Below are 17,483 nucleotides of genomic sequence, written 5' to 3' on the forward strand. Positions count from 1 at the left end.
TTTTACACCTGCCAGAATGGCCAAGTTCAAAAACTCTGATGACAACTTATACTGAAGAAGATATGGAGTAAGGGTTCCTCCCTTACTGGTGGGCATGCAAACTTGTACAGCCATTTTGGAAATCAGTATGGCAATTTCTCAGAAAATTGGGAATCAATCTACCTCATTACCCTGCAATACCACTTTTGGACATATACCCAAAGGATGCACACTCACACAAGGACATTTGGTCAACTATGTACATAGCAGCATTATTTGTAATAGCCAGAACCTGAAATCAACCTAGCTGTCCCTCAACCAAAGGATAGATAAGGAAGATGTGGTACATTTACACAAATGGAGTACTATTCAGTGGTTAAAAACAAAACACAATGACATGTTGAAATGGATAGACCTAGAAAAAATCATCATGAATGAGGTAACCCAGACCCAGAAAGACAAATATAATATCTACTCACTCATTAGTAGATATTAGACATGAAGCAAAAGACAGCCTACAGGCCACTACCCCATAGAACCTAGAAGATCCTAAGAAAGACATACATAGATCTGACTAGGAAGCAGGAAATTGACAAGATCTCCTGAATAAACTGGGAGCATGGGGGGCATGGAGGAGGGTAGAAGAGAGAGCAGAGGAAGAAAGAGGAGTGGAGGGAGGAATTACAACTCAATCAAAAAATGACAAAAAAATAAAATAATTTTTTTGTTTTTTTTGAGACAGGGTTTCTCTGTATTGTTTTGGCCTCGAACTCACGGAGATCCGCCTGCCTCTGTCTCCTGAGCCACCACAGAGGAGCTTAGTTTTATTTATCTTATTGACCCAAGAGTTAATAACATTGAGACTGGAGAACTCAGTCAGTATGATTTTGAAATCTGCTGAGATTATTTTGTGATCTAGCATATACTCAATTTTTAAATATATTCCATGTGTAAATAAAAAGAATAAATGTCACCTAATGGTTGGGTAAATGCCCATTGGATTGACTTATTAATTACATCAAATCTCCTGTATCATTACTGTATTATATGTTTGATAAATACTGGGATATGCTAAAATTATTTGCCAATTTCTCCTTTCAGAACTAGAAACTTTACAATGGTATATGTTGAAGTCAAATTCAGTTAGAAAAGTACATGTTTAAAAGTTTAATATGGACTGAAGAGATGGCTCAGTGATCTAGACAGCTTGCTGCTAGATCCTGAATTTAGTTCTCAGCACCCACATTAGTTGACTCACAAATACCTGTAAGCCAGCTCCTGGGGACTTGATACCTTCTCCTGGCCTCTGAGCACCTTCACAAGTACACATAAATAAAAATAAAATCCTTTTAAAATGAAAGTTTAACATTTTGAGTTAGGCATGATAACATGCACCTATATTTCCAGCATTCAAGAAGCTGAGACAGGAGGATCAATTTTAGGTCAACATGGGCAATGCAGTGAGATCCTGTTTCACAAATAAATTAAATCTGAATCTACTATTGTTTCATAACTTTTATTTATTTTTAATTTTTCTTTTTTCTCCCATATAGTTATTAGTATAATTGTTTCCATTCTTACTTTGTAGCAACAATATATTTTGTTTTTGGGGTGGGTTCGGTTTTTCCAGACAAGGTTTCTTTGTAGCTTTGGAGCCTGTCCACGCTGGTCATGAATTCACAGAGCTCTTCCTGCCTCTGTTTCCCAACTGCTTAGATTAGAGGCATGCACCACGAGCAACAATATGTTTTATTATTACCTTTTAAATAAAACATTATTTGTATTTGAAGTAAAAAACAAATCCTCTTAAATATTCAAAAATGTATATTATTAGTAGTCTGTTCTTTTATTATCATACAATTACTTTATCGCTGATGATTGTTATTTCTCTAGTTTACTACTTTTATGAATTTAGTTACATTGTCTTTCTGCTTCTATTTGGCTGATATATTTTTAACATACTCTGTGTTTTTTCACTGTCTTTATGTTTCATAAATCCCTCCATAAGGCCCACACACATATCTGATATCATCAGATAATATTCATTAAGCATTAGATCTGTATTTAGCAGCTATCTACATAATCATTCTGTTTTGTGTGTCCTGATGAGAGCTCTCTCTCTATATATATATATATATATATATATATATATATATATATATATATTGATTTTTTGTAGGGCTTTCTTTTGTTCATTTACTCTTTCCTTTGGATTCACTGTGCTACTGTGTGTTTTGATTTTGGATGTTCTGACTGATACATCCAAGACAAGATTGAAGGAATGTGACAAAAATGGGCATCCTGCTCTTTTTTCAAATCTTTGGGAGATGTTGACACCAGTATGAAGTCAGCTGTGGGTTTCTTTTTGGCCTCTCTCTGCATCAATCAAAAGCTGTTTAATTTTAAGGAGTGCTTTTCTGCCTCTATTGAGATGACCACATGACTTTTATGCATCATTCTGCTTACATGAGGTGTCACATTCATGGATTTATATTGAACCTTACTTGCACCCCTGTGATTAATACACTTAATCACAGCATCTCATCATCCCTCCTGAGCACTATTGGTTAGGATTGTTGGGGTTCTCTTCAGGATTTTTTTTTAAACTATGTTATCCAAGGATACTTGCCCACAGCTCTCATTTTGGGGGTATTATCTGATTTTGTTGCCAGATAATTCTGTCTTTATAGAATATGTTTGAATAAAAGAATTCCTTCCCTTTCATTTTTTTCAGAATACTTTGATAAGAACTGGCATCAATTCTAAAATGTTGAATAAAAATTTAACAATGAGTCTGTCTGGTCCTGGGCTCTTCCATGTTGAGAGACATTTTATTACTCATTCAGTGATGTTTGGGGGGAAAGTCTAACTCTCTAGTTCTTTTCTTTTTAAATTTTAATTTACCTCTCTCTCTCTCTCTCTCTCTCGTGTGTGTGTGTGTGTGTGTGTGTGTGTGTGTGTGTTCATGTCATAGTGTGCTTGTGGATGTCAGTTTTGTCCTTCCATCACGAGGTTCTGGGGAGAAAAACGCTTGGTCTCAAGCGTTTTTATCTAATGAGCCATCTCACAGACCTCTATGCCTCCATTTCTGGAGGGTGTCTTTACTGCATATGGTAGTTTCCCCCCCCCCATAAGTACTGCTACTTCCCCCTGATCTATGCCTTGGCTTCCACAGAGAAGTATGCTGCCAAGTAGAAACACCCTTATGTGTTCCTTTCCTCTTGCTACTTTGAGGTTCCTGTCTTTGTCTTAAATGTTGAGCAATTTATTATAATAAGCCTGAGGGTAGACTTGGGTGTTTTGTCTGACTGGTGTCCTTTTACTTACCTTTATCTGGATATTTACATCTTTTCTAGGTCTGGGAAACTTTCTGTTAATGATTTTGAACATGTTTACTATCCCTTTAGTATGGTCAAAGATCACTTGAATACTACTATACCAATAGCCTGAATACCAATAGCCTGAATACTACTCATTAGGATCTACACATGCAATTATCTTCTAACCATCTGTTCTTTTAATGCTGTACCAAACTTCCTGTGCATTTTTTTCAATCCTTCTCATTCTTGCTTTATTTTTTTTCTCCCTCAACTGTGTATTCAAATAGTCCATCCTGGATCTCACTGATTGTTTCTTCTGTTTGATATATTCTGCTATGAGTGCCTTCCATTGTGTTTATTATTTTATTGAGTGTATTTTTTTCAAGGATTACTGTTTGATTTTTTTAATTACTTCAATCTTTCTGTTAAGTTTCCCTGATAAAGCACTGATCTGCTTCTCTAAGTTTTCTTGAAGTTTATTTGGTTTCCTTAAAACAACTCTTTTGGGGAAAAAAAAAAAATGCCCCAAAGTTGATATGTGTTGACAGCTTTATGACAGCTTTTTGTTTTATTTTAATCCTGAAACCGTCTTGGTATATGAAGAGGTCTACACTTTGAAGCATTAGCTATTTGTTCTAATGTTTGTAATCTGGCATTTTGGCTATCCTTCCAGGGTGCTTCTTTCATAATAAGCCTTTGCCACTATTGCGTCCTATGGCAAGGTTTACTATGGCTATAATCAGTGTACTGCTACTATTTCAGCACTAGAGGGATCCCCAAGGCTGCACTTGCCAAAAATCCAGCTCATGTGTTATTTAGGATGCTCTAAGGGAATGCTTTTAAATGGTTAATGTGTTCTTGCATGCCTCCTACACTGGGAAGATTCAACAATGCAAATTAGTAAATGTGGTATCACACCAACACAATCAAGGATTAACCACCATATGACCATCACAATAGATGCAGAAAAGGCATTTCTTAAAATGTGCTATCCATTCAAGAGAAAAGTTAGGCAATTTATGTACTTTAATATAATAAGGGCCATTCAGAAGCCCACATATATCATGATACAAAATGTGGAAATGCTGAAAACTTTCCATCTAAACTAGGACAAAATAAAGATGTGCTCTTCCATCACCTTTTTATGTTGTTAGACTTAACCCCAGAGCCTTGTACTGGCTTTCCCCATTTTAATTCAACATATTCCTGAAGTCCTTACCAACAGTGTAAAATAACAGAAATAAATAGAGGGCATCAAAACCAGAAAGAGGATGTTAAACTGTGTCTCTCTAAAAATGATATGGCAACCCTAGGAGCCTACCACACACCTGTCAAACTGGTAAAAAGTCATAGTGTTGCAGGACACAAAACTTAATATACAAAATCAGTAGTGTTCCTATAAAGTAATGTTTTTGAAGAGGAATTAGGAAAACAATCTTATTCAAAATAACTAGTAAGTAAATAAATAACATAGGACTAAATTTAAGCAAGGAAATAAAATATCTGTACAGCAATTACGATGAAGAGCTAGGGAAGAACTCAGTCTATAACTGCACTCTTGGCAAGCATGAGGATCTGAGTTTGATCCTCAAAATCCACATTTTTTTAAAGAGAGATACCTAGGAGCTGGAGAGAAGACTCAGCAGTTAAAAGTTCTTACTGGCTCTGTAAGAACATAGGACCTTGATTTGGTTTCCTGCACTCATGTCAGTCAGCTCACAACTGCCTGTATTCCAGTTCCAGAGAATTCAATGTCATCGTCTCATTTCTGTAGGCATCTGCACATATATGGCATATACTCACAGACATACACACCTATACCTAAGTTCAAAATAAAAACACATCTGGCAGTGGTGGTCCATGCCTTTAATCCTAGCACTTGAAAGGCAGAGGCAGGTAGATCTCTGTGAGTTCGAGGCCCACCTGGTGAGTTTTAGGACAGGCTCCAAAGCTACAGAGAAACCCTGTCTCAAGGTGGGGGTGGGAGGAGAACAAGGCATGATTTTAGAAATATGCATGAGAATGGCACAAGGAAAACAATTTCTTTGTATGCAAAACTAAAAGTTAGTTTAAAAGAAAAAAAAAAAAACTGGGGGCTGGAGAGATGGCTCAGGGGTTAAGAGCACTGCCTGTTCTTCCAGAGGTCCTGATTTCAATTCCCAGCAACCACATGGTGGCTCACAACCATCTGTAATGAATTCTGGTTCCCTCTTCTGGCCTGCAGGGATACATGCAGGCAGAACACTGTATATAAAATAAATAAATAAATCTTAAAAAAACAAAACAAAACAAAAAACTGGAACCAGCCAGAATGCCCTTCAGCAGCATGTGGGACCACTGTAAAATAGAATACTACTTAAAATTAAAGGAGATAGGACCCAAGCCACATATACACACAGAACACAGGTGGATATCAAAGGCATTGTAATGAATAAAATCATTCCCCTTATAGGACTGTCTACATGAGGCAAAATCTAATGTCACGAACAAGTGTTAGTCAGGCACTGAGAAGGAAAGAGGCTCGGTGAAAGAAATTTAGGACTTAAATACACAGTTTGGTATCCTGATTGTGGTTGTAGTTATATGGAACTGTACATACACTTGAAACTAGAAATACACTAAGTCACTAAAATGTTCATTTTATGTTATCCTAGTATTTAAGTTTTTAAATAGAAATAAAATGCAAATGAAGGCAAATATGCACAAGGCTTAGCTCAAATGCCCTAGAAAGCATATGGCAGCATCCAAATAGTTGCTCTCCTTTGCCTCCCACTTTCATTCTTTGAATAATCATTCTCTGGGAAGCATGGCTATAATATTTAAAGGTCTTTATCTATAAACAGAATAAAAATGGTTTCATATAAGATTATTATAAGAGAAGAATGAAGTCTTCCTGTCTTCTTACATATACATATACATACATAGTTGTTGTTATAGAATCTGAAGAAGAGATCTTGTTGTATTGTGGCCCTCCATAACTTTACTTCTCACCAATGGCTACCAAGACATAAGAATTCTTTCCAATTTAAATGTGGATTTGATAAAACACAATTCAACTCTTCTGGATAATCTAAGTTACAACATTATAGGGAATGTTTTGGAATATGAAGACAATTTAAGGGCATTCAGGTATTTTCTCAGCAGCTTCTAAAAGCATTATTTAACAGAAAAAGATTCTATTTTCCATGAAGCAAACAGACTGAGATCACCTAGCTTGCATCACTACTCATTACTATCATAGAAGTTAGAATCTGGGTCTGGAGAGATGGCTCACAAGTTAAGAGCACTGACTGCTCTTCCAGAGTTCCTGAGTTCAATTCCCAGCAATCACATGGTGGCTCACAACCATCTGTAGTGAGATCTGGTGCGCTCTTCTGGCCTCCAGGGATACATGCAGGCAGAACATTGTATATATAATAAATAAATCTTTTTTAAAAAATTGAAGTTGGAATCTGCCAATTATGAAAAAGTTCTTTTTGCCTCTTACACAATAGCATTAAACGTATACATCAGATACCCATGTTCATCATTTCCATTTCTGTGCCAAGCACTGCCTTCTCCTTATGATCCCCTTCCTAATTAAAATGAGAGATCATGGAGCTACAGAGATAGTTCAACAGTTACTACTGGCAGCAATTCCAGAGGACTGCAATTCAATTCCCAGCACCCATATGGTGGCTCACAACCATCTGTAACTCCAGTTACAGGGAATCTGACACCCTCTTCTGGCTTCTGAAAATGCAGACATACATGTAGGCAAACATCCATATATATATAAAATAAAAATAAATCTTTTTTAAAAAATAAAATGAAAGATCATGAAGGTGACAAATAGTCTGCCCAAGCTATTCCTAATTTCCTGGAACTAAATAAGACCATATCAAATGAAGGCACTGGCTGTCTGACATGGTAGAGTCAATGGAGGAGGAAGCAGAACCAGAAAAGTAACCAGGATACCTGAGCAACAAGGACAAAACAGGTCATCATCATCACTTTCTTCTTCAGAGTAATGGAGGTCCTGTTCTCTATCTGTGAACTTAGACTTCTTTTTTCATTCAGTTACTTATATTTAACACAGGCATACTTATTTACTATCTAGTTTTTTGAGAATTTTCTGGGGAAGAAAGCTTTATCACTTAAGGTGCTGGGAATGAACCTGAGGCCTAATGCATACTAGACATCCCTGTATACTGAGGTACATCCCCAACCCTTTCACTCTTATTTTCAATCCTCCTTCCTTTCTTTCATTCATCTATTCAGTACAATATCTCTAAAGAAAATTAAACCATATGGTTTTTTTCATTTGTTAGTTTTTTTTTTTTAAGAGAAATGGCCTGACTGTGTTGCTCAGGTTAGCCTCAAACTCCTGTGCTCAAGTAACCCTATATTAGCCTCTGAAGTGCCTAGCACTACAGACTCACACTACAATATCCAGCTACAGGCTTCTGAATTTTTCTTTAAAACATTTGTTGCCACCAGGGATGGTGGTATATACCTTTAATCCCAGCACTCAAGAGGCAGAGGCAGGAGGATCTCTGTGACTTTAAGGCCAGCTTGGTCTACATAGTTCTAGGTCAGCCACAATGCCTTGACAACAAAATGGACTGAAATCAGTGCACAAATAAAACTTTTCTTCTCTGGCAGCTTTATAGCAAAACCCTGTCTCAAACAAAGGAACAACGACAAAATGCTTATTGCAGATCTTAACAATTCTCTCTCCTAGTCCCAGAAATGTCCAGTTCTCAAAAGTAAAAGGATTATTCTCCATAATCACACCCAACCATCCCACTACCTTCCACTTGACAACCCACATTCTCTTCTTCTCACTTTACTTATCTTCAACATCTCTAGCATCCCTTCTCCAGCCCTCCTACATACATTTTATACGACGGTCTAATGAAGATGCAAGTCATATAAGTACTGTTCTCCCATTTTGAGTGTTCAGTGGAGCTTAGTGCAGTTGTAGAATTGCACCCTCATCATCAGTTTTAGAAAGTTTTATTGAACCCCCAAATAAACTCAAATGTCCATCAGAAACAACTCCCCATTTCCTAATCCACACCTCGGCAAGAACAATCCACTTTTCATTTTGTAGACTCACTTATTCTGGCCATTTCATTAATCATATACTGTGTAGAATCTTGTGACTACCTTCAATCTTATAAATTCCATCTTATGGTTCTCATTTGTTACTAATATACACATCTCATTTGCCCTGTAGGTTTAAACTCATTGAAAGAAGTAATATGTTAGGAGCACCTTCAATGCCCTTCATAAAGCACTTGAAAAAAAAAACTACTGAAATGAGTAAATAGAGTTCTTTCACTATAGTTCTTTTTTTATATTTTTAACCTCATTGATCTACTCCCTGCATATTAACATACTGCTTTTTACTATTAACCATTTTATTTTTTATATAAAAAGTTAATAGCCCTCCAAGATTAAGGGAACATCAAGAAAGAGGGAGAAGGAAGAATTTAATAATCAGGAGAATGGGGAAGAGTGTTGTAAAATTCATCTTGTGGACATGGAAATATGAATTCAAACTCATGAACTCAAAACAGACATAAGTACCTGTACAAGATGTGGCCTGTGAACATTCCATCACAGATGGTGGAGAGGCTCAGAAGGATGCACTTCTGAGGAATTACTGGCATTCAATCATTGCTGGGGAAGGGAGAATCATTTTTTTCAGTGGTGTAGCTACTGTTAAGTTGCCCGTGCTTCAGCACACAGCACCCACTTAAGCTTATACAAACCACTTGGTTAAACTCAGTGGGTCACATGAAACAAAACAAAGCATAGGGAACTGGAAGAGAGGGTTGCTGAGAAGAGGTTTAGCAGAAGTGGGAGGGGGTGAGAGAGTAATTGGGGTGAAAGTAACCAAAACTGTCTGAGTGTGTGTGTGAGAAACTGTCAGATATTTTTCAAATTTTTAAGTAAAAGACTAACAGACTAGCTGGGCAATGGTGGTGCATACCAGAGACAGGCAGATATCTGACTTCAAAGCTAGTCTGGTCTACAGAGTGAGTTCCAAGACAGCCAGGGTTTCACAGAGAAACCTTGTCTGGAAAAACAAAAATGAAACCAAAAACAAACAAAAAGACTAAAAGAGAATGTTTCTTCTCTTCTTAAATAATTAGATCCTACTTTTTGTTGCTGTTTTATTTTAACAGTTATCTTGAGAGTGGGGTGTGAGGAGGTAACAAGACAATTTGAAAGAGTCAGTTTTCTCTTTACTGAGTGAATCTAGGGTTAAAGAACTTAGGCAATTGGGCCTGGTGGCCAATGCCCTGAGCCATCTAATTGCCTTCTTGTATTTATTTGGATTCTCTTGTCTTGGGCTGAATCCTTCTTTGGCTTACTAATTCACTCTAAGACCTGATTTCACTTAATTTTCTCAGCCTGTACTCATAGCAAGAGCAAACAAAAATCAGGGGCTCCTATATATTGAATTAGTTTGCTTATTTAAAGTATAACAGTGTTTACTCTACTCTTTCATTCTATAAGTATTAAGAATATGCTGTATATAACACATTCCTGTGAAGGCAATAAGAATATTAAACAAAACAAGCCAGGCCCTTGCTCCATGGAGCTCTTGTAATAACACAAAATGAACAAGGCACACAAGTAAAATAGTTACAGATTATGAATGGGAGGAATAAAACAGGTTGTAATACTAAAGAATGTGGGATGGACCATCCCAGGATCCCAGAGAACATTTAAGAATATTTATCCTTATAACTCTATCTCTCTGTCTCTCAGTCTCTCTCTCTTACACACACACACACACACACACACACAAACACACACACACAAACACACACACACAGGTCCCTACCCCAGGCTCACATGCTTTGAGCCTTGCTCCCCAGCTGGTGATGTTATTTTGGAGGATATAGAAGCTATAGCAACTGAGCCTCCCAGAAGGAAGTAGGTTACTTAGGTTAGGTAGGCCCCTGGGAATATGTTATCCCTGGCTCCTTCCTGTCACACACTGCTTCATAGCCATGGACTATGCAGCTTCTGCCACAATGCCTTGCCAACAAAATGGACTGAAATCAGTGCACAAATAAAACTTTTCTTCTCTAGCAGGTATTTTTTTTTCACAGCAACAAAAAAAGTAACGAGTTAAATGCTTAGGTAATAAAAGATACATTGTGGGTCTACCCAACTCTAGAGCTAGGGCCTAGCTCAGTGATATAGTGAATACCCAGCATGTATAAAGCCCTGAATTATATACCCAGAACTACCATTTTTAACAATCTGACTATAATATCACTAATGTCCATAATTTCACAAAGATGGATAATTTTTAGGTAATATACTTAAAAGTAAAATCTTGTATAAAAAGTGATCATATAATCATAATCAATCTAAACTCAAGCTATGCTTTCTGTTGACAAGCTTTAAGAATAGCATTTGCAGCTGGGTAGTGGTGCATGCCTTTAATCTGAGCACTCAGGAGGCAGAGGTAGGTGGATCTCTGTGAGTTTGAGGCCAGCCTGGTCTATAAGAGCTAGATCCAGGACAGCCAGGGCTACACAGAGAAACCCTGTCTCAAAAAACAAAAATAAAAGAAAAACAAAAGCATTTGCTTCAATTTTCCTAAATACAATAAAAATTAAATTGTCTTCCATTGAATCAGTAAAACTTTTTTGTTTTGTTTTGTTCTTTCAAGACAGGGTTTCTCTGTGTAACAGTTCTGGCTGTCCTAGAACTCACTTTGTAGACCAAGCTGGCCGCAAACTCACCAAGATCTGTCTGCCTCTGCCTTCCAAGTACTGGGATTAAAGGCGTGAACCACCACTGCCCAGCCTAAATCAGTTAAATTTTATACTTTTTGATAAATTGGATGTTTAAAAACACTTTATATCCGATGGCTTGTGGTACTCACCTTTAATCCCAGCACTCAGGAGGCAGAGGCAGGCAGATATCTTTGAGTCATAGACATTCTGATCTACAAAGCTAGCTCCAGGACAGCCAGGGCTGTTACAAAGAGAAACCCTGTCTCCAAACAAACAAACAAACAAACACTTTTATATCCTCTTTTTCTACAGTATCTGATAAATACTTATTTCAGGCACAAATTTCCCTATCTGATTTTTTTATTTTTATTTATTTTTTAGACAGGGTCTCACTAGGTAACCCTGGCTGTCCTGGAGCTCACTATGTAGATCAAGCTGGACTCAAACTCAGAGATCTACCTGTCTCTGCCTCCCACTCCCCGCATGTCTGACTCTTTGTTAAGCTTACTGTTATTCCTTTCCCCCACTTTACTTTTGGGTATGAAATAGCTTAACTTTCAAAATACTAAAATAAGCACTTGTAAAGAAATGTATCTTCCCATAACACTATTATTCCTTTAAATAAGTAAGCTAGTTCAACTGAGACAGAGTCTCTCTCATTATATGGCTCAGGCTGGCCTTGAACTCACAGTTCTACAGGCTCATGGGCTTGAGTATTGGGATTACAGGCAAACAGCACCTGCCATGCCCAGTCAAGACTGGAGCTAGAGTACAGGTCTGCTTTCCACTGTAACCCAGTTCTTCCTCTTTTCCAGGGTTACTCCAAAATGATGCCTGATAAAATCCTTCCCATGGAATTTTAGTTCATACATCACAAATTAAGCAAGTAAGCCTTTATTTTATTTAATATAAATTAGCAATTCTTTCTAATTTTTTGTTTAACCCTAAGAAAAGTGATATAGTTCATTTTAAATATAAAAGTTAGTACTATTCAAATCATGTCTGTGTGTCAAAGGAAAATAACAAACTTAATGAGAAATGTAAAAAATAAAATAAAAAACAAGGAGAACCCATTAGTTTAAAGATACAAGGAGCAGCCAAAGATGACAAACTTGCCTGAAATTCAAAACACACTGGGAGAGGGAGTAGGCACCGAAACACATAAATCGGTGTTTTGAATTCTCTTTCTCTGTGGGTATAATTGTACCTTATTTTCTTATAATGATTTATTGAGGTAAATATTCTGTATGGTTTAACAGCCACAGCTTCAAAGTGTCAGGCACAAGCTCTCCTTTATTCATGAGGCAGCTGAGTATTGGGATGTGAATTCACTTCTGTATTCTGGGACTTGGCAAAGTTTGTTTTAAGGTCCTTATAAAGAATTCATGTTGATGTAGTCTATTCAAATGTGAAAAACACTGTGCTGTAATGAGTGAAATAGAAAACCTTTACAGTAATTCTGCAGAAAAAACGTAAATAAATTGAAGTAAGACACACAGAATTACTTTCAGCAAAGTACAGAATGTGTCTGAGTTCATCTCAATGTACTTTTTCAGGTTTAGGAGATGCCTAAAAACCATAACTGGGTGGCAACTAAACTGGGGACTGAATTTAATATCAAGACAAAAAGAAAGTGATCAGAATTAGAATAAACCTCAGTAATAGTCACCTGAAAGTCTTCTGGGCAGATTTTCAATATGCACAGACTGCTGCTCTGGGACCAAAGTCTATCCAACAGTAAAAGCAACCACATGCCAGATAGAAACTTCATAGTTCTGAAAAGGGAAATAAGTAATTTACCAGATATGTTTGCTTTAAAAGTGTCATGCCAATAGAAGATACAGACATTAGTAACTCATCACTCTGCTTGTCTAAGCCAAGTCTTTTTGCAGGAAATTCATAGTTTTGCCAGGAAATACATACATCTTAATTATATAATCTCTGCACAAAGTGAACACTCAACCCATATGCATAGTAGCTCCCTGGTGCACCCATACTCCTACCCATAGGTTATAGCAGCATTGTGGTTCTAGGACCTGAGTTCAACTATAAATACCCCTGTCCAGCAACTCACAAATGCCTTTAACTTCAACTCCAGGGGACCTGATACCTTCTTCTGATCTCAGAGGTCACCTACACTCACATGTACATCCTCGTACAAAGATATACACATACAGTTAAAACCTAAAAGTAAAAAATTTTTAAAACTCTACACTTTTAATGGTATTCTTTCTTGTCAGTAATAGGTATATTGTGCTTTTATTCAGTTGAAGGAGAGAAGAAAATAACTAATAAATGGATGCTTTTTTTTCTAATTTTGGCTAAACTTTGTCAACATACTTATTTATATGCCATAGTATTCGACAATAACCTACCACTAGAAGAAGACATTATGAGATAAGGGATCAAAGGGATATCAGGAAATGGGACATTCTCACCTTTCAGAAATGCTTATAGAAAGTTTCTATTTAGAAGAAGCAACTCCCATGACTGTCAAATAGGATCTGCAAGTCTCTAGTCTGACCTAGCCATGGGTTTCTTCTTCTATGTTTTGTTCTTATGTTGATAAATTGTTTTCTAATTATATTATTTAAAATTAAGAATTGCCTTAAAATATTGCCTGCTAAATACTGTGCATTAACTTATAATTTAATTTATAAGAGTCTACTATAATTGTGCATGGAGCAGATGATAGTACATTAAACCTTAAATTAGATAACAACTTACTAACTCAAAATGGCTCTGCAGACGTTTTTATCACTGTTCAGGTGATGTCATCCCTTCCGGAATAATATCTATTTTGCAAAACACGCACACACTAAATATAAGGCCTGATGTTTTGACATTACTTTCAGCCAAAACACACACCAGTATTCTTAAATGACTCTTAGTATTCTGATTCTTAACTGTATTCTTAGCCAGAGACTCTCACCTGAAAAACACTTACGTTGTATTTCATGTTTAAATCACTCCCAAATGTTTTCCATTGTTAATATGAAATGAAGAAGCAACACCTTGACCAACTCTAGAAGCACTTTTCTGAACTATAATTTTAAGTTCAAATGAAGGCAAGATAATAATGAGTCTCCAAAAAGAGGGGAAAGTCGGGAGAAAATAGTACAGAAAGAAGAATGCCTTCCAAAAACAGAACACATTATACTCATCCTCCACTTGCCATCACTCACTGTTAGCTCTATGTTTCCTCTGGTAAGTCAATAAAAACCTTGGTTGCTATATGGTTCACTTATAATCTACATTTAATTCACTTGCAAATGATACGTTACTTAGATAAGTCTGTTGTCATTATTCATCAAGTGTATGATTACGTGTGTGTGCACTCATGCCCAGACACGTGCCACAGTGCATGTGTGAGGTCAGAGAACAACTTTTAGGAGTCAGTTCTCTCCTTCTGCCTTGTAAATCTCACTGATCAAACTGACGCTGTCACATTTGGTGGCAAGGTACCTTTACCTGCTGAGCTATCTTGCTGGTCTCCCAATATTTTCATCTGTCTGGTTTTGTTTTGTTGAGGTAGGGTCTCACATGATCCTCTGAACTCTGTCTCCTGAATGCTGGGATCTCAGGCAAATTCATCTATATTCAGTCCAAATGATGTATTTTTCTACTATAAAAATTCTTTGAATATGTGTGTGGGTATGTGTGTGTGTGTGTACCTATCACTTTGTATGCTAACTTTATAATTAACTCAAAAAGAATTTTAGAATATAGCTTAGTTCTACAGTCTTTGTGTAGTTTTTGCTGTAGTACTAGGGATCCAATATAGGATCCCAAGCATATTAGGCAAGGACACCACTGAGCTACAACTTCAACCCAAGCATTTTCTATCTTACAGCTTTTCACAAAACAGAATTTGCAGAAACAATTTAATATTTTTGACTGGTGGATATGCACAATGACTTCACTTTCAAAGAGCATCACAAAGCAAGAACAGAAAGGAACTAGTATCAACCAAGCATCCTACATTTGTCAGACAGTTCTGGTGAACAGCTCATTAATCCTCACAAGCATGTGTGGGAAGTAGTTATCCGTTTTTCTGAAGATGAGAAAACCAGGACACGGTGACTTAAAATGAAGTGTTGCTTGTTATACAACTAGTAAGCAGCAGAGAGTCAAAATACAAACCAGATGCTGCCAAATCCAATGGCTATGTCTCTGCCGTCTAAGGACTTCAGTGTCACCACAATCGCTTGCTTCATGACTGCTAACTTCTCTTAGACTCCAAAGACTGCACTCTCTTGGCTTATTCTATCCTCACCGAGAGCCACTGCTTCCCAGCTGCCCTGAAGCTGTCTCTTCTCCCTGACTGATCTTATAAGATAGAAGGCTCCTGTGGGGCAGGGGGGGGCCTGCTGAGATAGATGGCTCTTATTTCTTGCATAACTTCATCCACTCACTCTCTTGCCTTTAGTTCACTCTTATTTAGAATACTCATTCCCTTGCCCCTAAGAATACCAACATTTTTAGAACAATACAAAAATAAATATTGTAGTATATATCTATTGCTCAATGTTGCTCTTGCTGGTAGTAGGTTTTAATTTGTGTATGTTTACCTTTGCTTTTCCTGGAATATATTGACATTTGTTATCATTATATAGTTTTGGCATCAGGCTTAAAACCTTCTTCCTTAGACTAAAAGGGAAATTATGGCAGTCTTGCCTATATGGTGGCCACACCCCTTTGGGTGTGGCTTCAGGCAGAGAGGAATGCCTAAGACAAGGCATGGTCTCCCTTGCACAGGTGTTTCTCTTGGGTCAGCAGATCCAATAGGAAGGGCAGAGAAGCACTCCTGCAGTTCTTTGTATTTTTCTATGTGAGTGTCCCCCAATAAACACCCATATATCATTTACCTTGGGTCTAGTGAAATCATTACACCCTTGCCTTCAAAATATTCTGTAAGATAAAGTGCTGTTATCTGGTTGATGTCCTGAATTGCTGATTATCTATTCCATGTGTTAACTAATGTGAACTTCAAGGTTGACTAATTGTCTACTTTGTCTATTGTTCAAACCAGAAACTCAAGAGTCATCCCATTGCTTCATTTCTATAATCTCCAATATCCTTAAAGTAAAGTTCTTGAGAAAATCATATTTGGTCCCTAAGAATGTACTTATATTCTCCTGATCTGAAGTTTAACTCTCTAAAATAGAAACAAAATGTAACATGTGTACTACTTTTAAAGTAAGCAATAGACTAGTTGGTGTAGTAACTGATGTTTGTAATTTCAGTACTCCAGAGTTTGAGATCATGCGATCATGCCATGCTACAGAGAGCATGGGGGGGGGGTATATGGGGGGAGGGAGAGAGTATAAAATAGGAGTTGGAAAGTTGCTCTTGCAAAGGATCCAGGTATGAATCCCAGCACACACATGTTGGCTCACAACTATCTGTAACTCTAGTCTCAGGGGATCTGACAGCCTCTTCTGATCTCAGTCAGTGGACATCATGCATACAGGCAATGCTTAATTCACATATGCAAGCAAAACACTCATACACATAATTTTTTTGTTTTTTGAGAATAAAGAAAATTTCTAAAAAGCAATAAAAATATAATTATTTTATTTTTATCATTGTAATAGTATTCATTTCTAAAATGGTAAATATTTCATTTATACTATAGCTCCAATAAGTTTATGTAGGTTTTCTAAGTGAACAAGAAAGTTAATTGCACACAGTTGCTTTAGAAAAAATATTGCTTTCATGAACCTTTTTATTTGGCTGATTTTCCAATTACCCTACAATTACTAAATTTCCAAGTTCCTTTTTGTCAAGTTCATTGTTTTCACCCATAAAAAGCTTACAGTTTTCTATATGGTTTACCTTCATGGTTTACCTACCAGCAGCAGTTCTGCATGACGTATCCCTTAATTTCCTTTGGGAAATTTTGCCCACCAAACATAGATCTTGCTATTGCTTATTCCAATACACAGACTTATTTGAAATATTCTGGACTTCTACCATCTTCAAAGCTCTAAGTTGATAGTTATCATTCATAATCTGTCATGACAGCCTGTTAGAAAAGTTTCAAAACATTAAATTTAGTAATAGAGTCCAAAGCACTTTCCTGTTCTTTCTAGAAACTCAAAATCCTATGTAAAACTAGCTAAGAGCCCATTGTTAGAGTTCATTTTGATGGAATTCTGCTAAAGCATGCTCAGCAATAAGTCACAACTACCTTGTACAGCATGGAGCACTCCCCATTTTATCACAGGAACCCCAAATCTCTGCTGGCTAATATGGTAACCAACAGCCACCTGTAACTTTTGGATATTGGAAATGTGACTACTTCTAAAATGTACTATAATTTAAAATACACACCAGATTGCTGAAGAAAAGAAGGTATCTCACTAGCTATATTCATTATGATTACATGTGATTGTGATTATTATATTACGCTTTTATTTTAGGACTATTGGGT

At 36.9% G+C, this 17,483-nt stretch overlaps 1 protein-coding gene across 5 annotated transcripts in view; it reads right to left on the minus strand.

The window, feature by feature from the left end:
- Positions 1–16,987, minus strand: part of Sox6 (SRY-box transcription factor 6) — a 580,992-nt gene extending 564,005 nt beyond the window's left edge. For 3 of the 5 annotated variants that reach the window (XM_051192737.1, XM_051192743.1, XM_051192732.1), the window contains exons 1-2: positions 16,903–16,987; positions 12,717–12,822 (exon numbers count right to left, since the gene is read on the minus strand). The gene's annotated coding sequence lies outside the window, so the exon portion shown is untranslated. The remainder of the gene's footprint in view (positions 1–12,716; positions 12,823–16,902) is intronic. The other 2 variants (XM_051192745.1, XM_051192744.1) reach the window with 1 other exon arrangement.
- Between the last annotated feature and the right edge of the window lie 496 nt (positions 16,988–17,483).

The sequence above is a fragment of the Phodopus roborovskii genome, unplaced genomic scaffold (assembly GCF_943737965.1).
Source record: "Phodopus roborovskii unplaced genomic scaffold, PHOROB, whole genome shotgun sequence".
Lineage (NCBI taxonomy): Eukaryota > Metazoa > Chordata > Mammalia > Rodentia > Cricetidae > Phodopus > Phodopus roborovskii.